Raw genomic sequence first — 6,546 nt, 5'->3', positions numbered from 1 at the left:
CGCTATCTTCTCCAAAAGAGCTGAGTTTCCCTATGAAAGGGATTATTGAGGCTGGATGTGGTGGGGTGGAGGGTGAGGTCACAGCATCAAGGAAAGAACTGCAAAATCACAAAGCAAAAGAATGTTAGCATGATGTGAATAGGAAATGAGAAATAACAACTGAAGAGAACTCTGATCTGGCAGAATACCAGCAATGTTTCTGGTATAATAACATTTGTCTTTTCCCTTTAGAAGTTGTTCTTGATCACCTACTTGCCATTTCTGTATATTCCTGCAGGATTCTAACATCTTATTATAACACAAGAAAAGAGCTTTGAGCAATACTCTTATTAAAATATTCATCCTGTTTCTTTGCTGCTTCCAGAAGAAGTTGCCTTCTCATTGTCACTCTTCAGTGCAAAACAGGAAAGTAGGGAAAGAACAGCAAATGAGGAACAATGAGCTATGTCTGATTTGTCCGACAGCCTAAGTAATATAAACTATCTTCTTTTAATGTCTGAAAGTTTATTCAAAGTAGACATTTCAACTAATAATATGTACACATGTACATTATATATGAACAAGGCCAAAGAGGAGGCACTCTAAAAGGAGGTTTGAATCAACATTCATATTTAAGTATGAGATTCACAGTAACTTTTTGTTACTCAAGCCTAAGACGCTCATTGTCATTTCTTTATTTCAACAATTTGTATATTGGTGTGGCTACTTTTTAAAAATAATGAAGTGTTTTTGAAAGACCTGTGAATAGTGCGAATTAAGAATGTCTACAAAGAAGCAAAGGGGTTAGAGAAGAGCACTCAAAATTGATCCTCTCAATGATGCTCACTCATCCACAGTCTTGGCACAGCTTTCCAAAGCCCTTTATTAAGTCTGAGTGAGTTGTCAAAGATAAAAAGATTTGAATATGAACTTTAGAACAAAAGTCTGAATTCATAGTGAAAAATAAGCAGACAATTCTGTACTAACTCTAAAACAAATTTGTGAAAATAAATGAGGAAAACACAGAAATTGTGGTGATAATATATGTTAAAAAATAAATACATTTCTATAATTAAATATTTTTAATAATGTAACTTCATTCATTTTAAGGACAAATGAGGATGTTATTGGGGTTAAGATGAATGTACTCACCAGGTCTACACCTGTACTACATCTTCTGTTGGTTCTATCATTCTAACCACAATATTTTAAAACATTGTGTGTATAAATAATTTTTATTCTAAAAATTTGAAATCTTCAAATAGAAAATGTGCATGGTAACATCTGGTAAGAACACATAGTGGGGGCTGGGGATGTGGCTCAAGCTGTAGCGTGCTCGCCTGGCATGCGTGCGGCCCGGGTTCGATCCTCAGCACCACATACAAATAAAAATGTTGTATCCGCCAAAAACTAAAAAATAAATATTAAAATTTTTTTAAAAAAAGAACACATAGTGGACATCCTTTTTTAATTTTTGCACTAAAATATTAGCAAATGGTTATATTAAAGAAGTCTCTGAAGTATAGAATGTTTTAATATTAGTAAGTCATTTACCAAAGCAGTTATATAAATGCATATATTTTGCTCTTTATTTTTTAAAGTCATGCCCATTTATTGAATCATGATATACCGACTTTAAGAACTAACGATATACCAAAGTTAATATAAAACATTGTGGAGATAATATACTTAAAGAAAAATAAATAATCATTGAAATTTAAAGATCACTGGGGCTTTCAACCTACATTATGTAGCTTTATAGTTGCTCAGCTTTAGGAAGGTATAGAGAGTTTTAGTACATCAGTGTCCTTAGTATGAAGTGGGTCTACTTCTTTGCTTCATACAAGCTTACCAAAATTTAAAAAAGCACATTGGTACTTTATAAATTCCCAAGTACCTGAATGAACAAATAATTCTTTAATGTTTCAGATAATCTAAGTTCCTAAGGAAGTCTACATGCATGAAAGCCTCAAGAAGATCTGGATATTAGGTCTCTGAAGCAACCAACTTATTAGCAAAACCAAATCTCACAGTCAGACAATGATCAGATAATGTTCAAATTGTTCTAATTCAGTGACTTTCTACTTGGAAGGTCATGGACAAAGTACTGATTTTCCCTAATAGTCTATTTGTCATTTATGAGATGAAGGAAAAAAATTGAGCCACATTATGTATTTTAGGAATGAGGCCGAGAATGTTACACTTATCACAGTTCCACTGTTGTAAGAAAAGTAAGTATGAGTGTCAGGATGGGAATAATAAAGATACATTGTCAATGACAAAGAACCATTATCCTGGGTTAGAATTTTCCAGCACTCTCAGATTGATATTTAAGAGGTGTAACATTAAACTTTTTTTCCTTTTACAAATAATATTGACACTGTGGCAGGTTTTCCTTTTTGTTGGAATCTCAGAGATTCCAACAGCTCTCAGTTCCAGGTCTCTGAGTTCGTTCTGATGGGATTCCCAGGCATCAACAGCTGGAAGCACTGGCTCTCCCTACCCCTGGCTCTGCTCTACCTCTTAGCTCTTGGGGCCAACATCCTGATCCTGACCACCATCTACCAAGAGGCAAGTTTGCATCAGCCCATGTACCATTTCCTGGGCATCCTGGCCGTGGTGGACATGGGCCTGGCTACCACCATCATACCCAATATTTTGGCCATCTTATAGTTTAGTGCTAAGGCCATCAGCATCCCTGAGTGCTTTGTTCAGATGTATGCCATCCATTGTCTTGTGGCCAAGGAGTCAGGCATCTTTGTCTGCATGGCTATAGATAGGTATGTGACCATATGCCGACCTCTGAGTTATACATCAATGGTTACTAACCCTTTAGTGATCAAAGCAACTGTGTCATGGCAATTAGAAATGGTCTGCTTTCAATTTCAGTGCCCATTTTAGCTGCTCAGAGAAATTACTGTTCTCATAATCAAATTGAGCACTGTTTTTCCTACTAATCTTGGAGTCACTAGCCTCTCCTGTGATGACAGGAAAATCAACAATATCAATTAAATATTTCTGGCGTGGATGGTTATGGGAAGTGATCTGGGTTTGATTATTGTATCATATACTTTGATCCTTCAGTCTGTACTGAAGCTCAACTCCAAAGAAGCTGCATCCAAGGCCTTGAGTACCTGAACTTCCCACCTCATCTTAATTCTCTTCTTCTACACTGTCATTGTTGTTGTTTCCATCACTCACAGTGGAGGGAAGGAACTTCCCCTCATCCTAGTTCTACTCAATGTGCTACACAATGTTATTCCCCCTGCCCTCAACCCCATGGTGTATGCCCTCAGGAACAAGGAGCTCAGGCAGGGCTTATGCAAGGTGCTTGGGCTGAACATCAAGAGCAACTAACATGGAGGAGATACTCAGTCTATTTATTTACTCCATATGCTCACCCTTTACATTTATCAATGACTGTGACTATGAAGTAAATAATATTGACACTATGGCAGGTTTTCAGTTATCACAAGTAATTCATGGCAACAATTATACTTGCAGAAGAAGACATTAGAATTTTTATTTGAAATATTTGTGTGTAAGCAAAAATCTTCAAGACAACAAATACCATATTAATGATGCTATTTGTTTCAAGGAATCCAAGGAAAAGATATAGAGAATATATTTTTCATTATGTTTCATGGCTGCAATGAGCAGAATTTCCAGAGGATGTTGAATAGATATGGTTGAATCAGTTATTTACCAATATTTACTAATAAATTAGAGAGTTTAGTCTTTTTTATGTAATTACTGATAAGGTGGAAATTACTTTTGCACTTTTTTATGTGCCTTATCATGTGTCCTTATTTTTAATTAATTTATATTTTATTAGTGAATTATAGTTATATGTAATACTGTGGCTTATATTGATATAATCATGAATGTATGAAAAATAATGTAGTCCACTACAGTTCAGTTGTACTTCCTTTTTTCCTTCCCACTTTTCTCCTATCCCCTTTCCTCTACTTTACTGGTCTTCCTTCTACGTATTTAGTTTGTTTCCTAAAATTTGTGCTTTACAAATGTACATAAGGTGAAATTCACTATGGCATATTCTTATATGTACACAGTACAATTTGGTCAATTTTATTCCACTGTTCCTCTCTTTTCCTGTCCCCATCTGTCACCTGCAATCATATTCTGCTGATATTCTTTCTATTTTTATGGGACTATGAACACTCTTTTTCCTTAGTTTGGTCTAGCCTCTGCACATCAGAAAAAATATTCAACCCTTGACTTTCTGAGTCTGGCTTATTTTATTTAGCATAATGTTCTCCAATTCCATCCATTTAATAGAAAATGCCATGATTTCATTTTTCTTTACAGCCACATAGTACTCCATTACATTTTCTTTATTCATTCATCTGTTAAGGGCACCAGTTCAACTGTTGATTGTTGCCCAACTTGACTATTGTGTATTGTACTGCTATAAAGTTAATGTGCCTGAATCACTATAGAATACTGATTTTAGTTTGTATTGATAAGCACCAAGGAGTGGCTATAGCTCTGTCATATAGTAGTTTCATTTCTAGTCTTTGAGCAATCTCCATATTGCTTCCAATTAGTACAAGCAAATCTCCATACTGTTTGTACTAATTTGAAGTCTCACCAGCAATGGGAATGTCACTTTTTTCTCCACATCCTCACCAGCATTTTTTATTATTTGCATTCTTGATGGTTGCCATTTTAACTGGAGTGAGATTAATTCTTAATGCAGTTTTGATTTCCATTTCCCTGATTTCTAGAGATGTTGAATATTTGTTCATGTATATATTCGTCTTTTGTATTTCTCCTTTTAAGACATATCTACTTATTTCTTTTGCTGATTTAGTAATTGAGGTATTTGATTTCATGGTGTTAAGTTTTTAAATTCTTTATATATTCTAAATTTTAATCCTTTGTCAGAGGAGCAACTGGCTAATATCTCCCAGTCTGTAAGCTCTGTATTCATGGCTTCTTTCCTTTGCTGTGGAAAAGCTTTTTAAATTAATGCCCTCCCACTTATTGATTCTTGGTTCTATTTCTTGTACTTTAGAGGCTTGATAAGTAAGTCAGTGCCTTTGCCAATATGTTGAAATGATGAAATTGCATGTTTTTCTAGAAGTTGCTGACTTTCTGGTCTAATTCATAGGTCTTTGAGCCACTTGGAGTTGATTTGTGCAGGGTGAATGATAGAAATGTACTTTCGTTCTTCTACATATGGATATCCAGATTTCCCAAGACCATTTGTTGAAAAGGCTACTTTTCTCCTATATATGCTTCTTGCACCTTTGTCAAATATCTGATGCCTATATCTATGTGTATGTCTCTTTGTCTTCTTTTCCATTCCAATCATCTTCATGTCTGTTTCGGTGCTGTTTTTGTTAGTATAGCTCTGTAGTATAATTTGAGATCTACTATTGTAATGCCTTCAGCATCACTCTTCTTGCTCAGGATTGCTTTGGCTATTCTGGGTCTTTTATTCTTCCAAATAAATTTAAGGACTGTTTTTCTAGTTCTGGGAAGAATGTCATTGGTATTTTGATGGACATTACATTGAACCTGTATAATGCTTTTGGTAGTATGGTCAATTTGACTATATGAATTCTTTCTATTCAAGAACATGAGAGATCTTTCCATTATCTTAGGTTTTCTTCCATTTCTTTCTTCAGTAGTCTATAGTTTTCATTGTAGAGATCTTTTTCCTCCACTGTTAGATCTATTTCCAAGTATTCCTTTTTCTTTGAGGTTATTGTGAATGGATCGTGTTCCTGATTTCTTTCTCAGAAAATTCATTATTGGAGTACATAAAAATAATTGATTTATGACTGTTGATCTTGTATCCTGATACTTTGCAAATTTTTTTTTTTTTTACCAGCTCTCGAAGTCTTCTGGTGTTGTTGTTGTTGTTTTTTTTTTTTTTTTTTTGGGGGGGGGGAGGAAGGGACTTCTATATAGAGGATCATATCATCATCAAACAGAGATAATTTGACTTCTTTTTATATTTGTATTTCTTTTCTCAAATATCCTTTTCTTTTTTATTGCTCTGACTATAGTTTCAAGAACTATATTGACAGATCTGTTGAGAGTGTTCATCCTTGTCTTATTTCTATTTTTAAAAAATGCTTTTAGTTTTTTTTTCCCATTCATTATAATTGACCTTTGTTTGTCCTGTATAGCCTTTATAATGTTGATATTAAGCTCTTCTATCTAGTTTTTCCACTATTTTTAACATGGATGCATCCAGGATGTTTGTCAAATGCTTTTTCTGCATCTATGGAGAGGATCAATTAGTTATTGTTCTTAATTCTATTTATGCAGTGAACTAAATTTTTCAATTCAGTTCTGTTGAACAAATCTTACATCTTTGGAATGAAATACACTTATCATTGGAATCATTGTAATGTGTTTTTTAATCAATTTGTCAAAATTTTATTCAGAATTATTGCATCTATGTTTAATCAGAGATGTTGGCCTGTAGTTTAATTTCCTTGATGTGTCTTTGTCAGATTTTGGTATCAGTATAATACTGGCTTTATACAATGAATTTGGAGGGTCCCCTCCCTTTTTTTTTTTTTTTTTTTT

General features: G+C 34.2%; 1 pseudogene; it reads left to right on the top strand.

The window, feature by feature from the left end:
• Positions 1-2,173: 2,173 nt before the first annotated feature.
• On the top strand, positions 2,174-3,336 carry LOC107157437 (annotated as a pseudogene).
• Positions 3,337-6,546: the final 3,210 nt, after the last annotated feature.

The sequence above is a fragment of the Marmota marmota genome, unplaced genomic scaffold (genome assembly GCF_001458135.2).
Source record: "Marmota marmota marmota unplaced genomic scaffold, marMar, whole genome shotgun sequence".
In the NCBI taxonomy this organism is placed as follows: Eukaryota; Metazoa; Chordata; class Mammalia; order Rodentia; family Sciuridae; genus Marmota; species Marmota marmota.
Note: the sequence above shows the minus strand (reverse complement) of the source record. Positions and strands in the feature narration are given on the sequence as shown.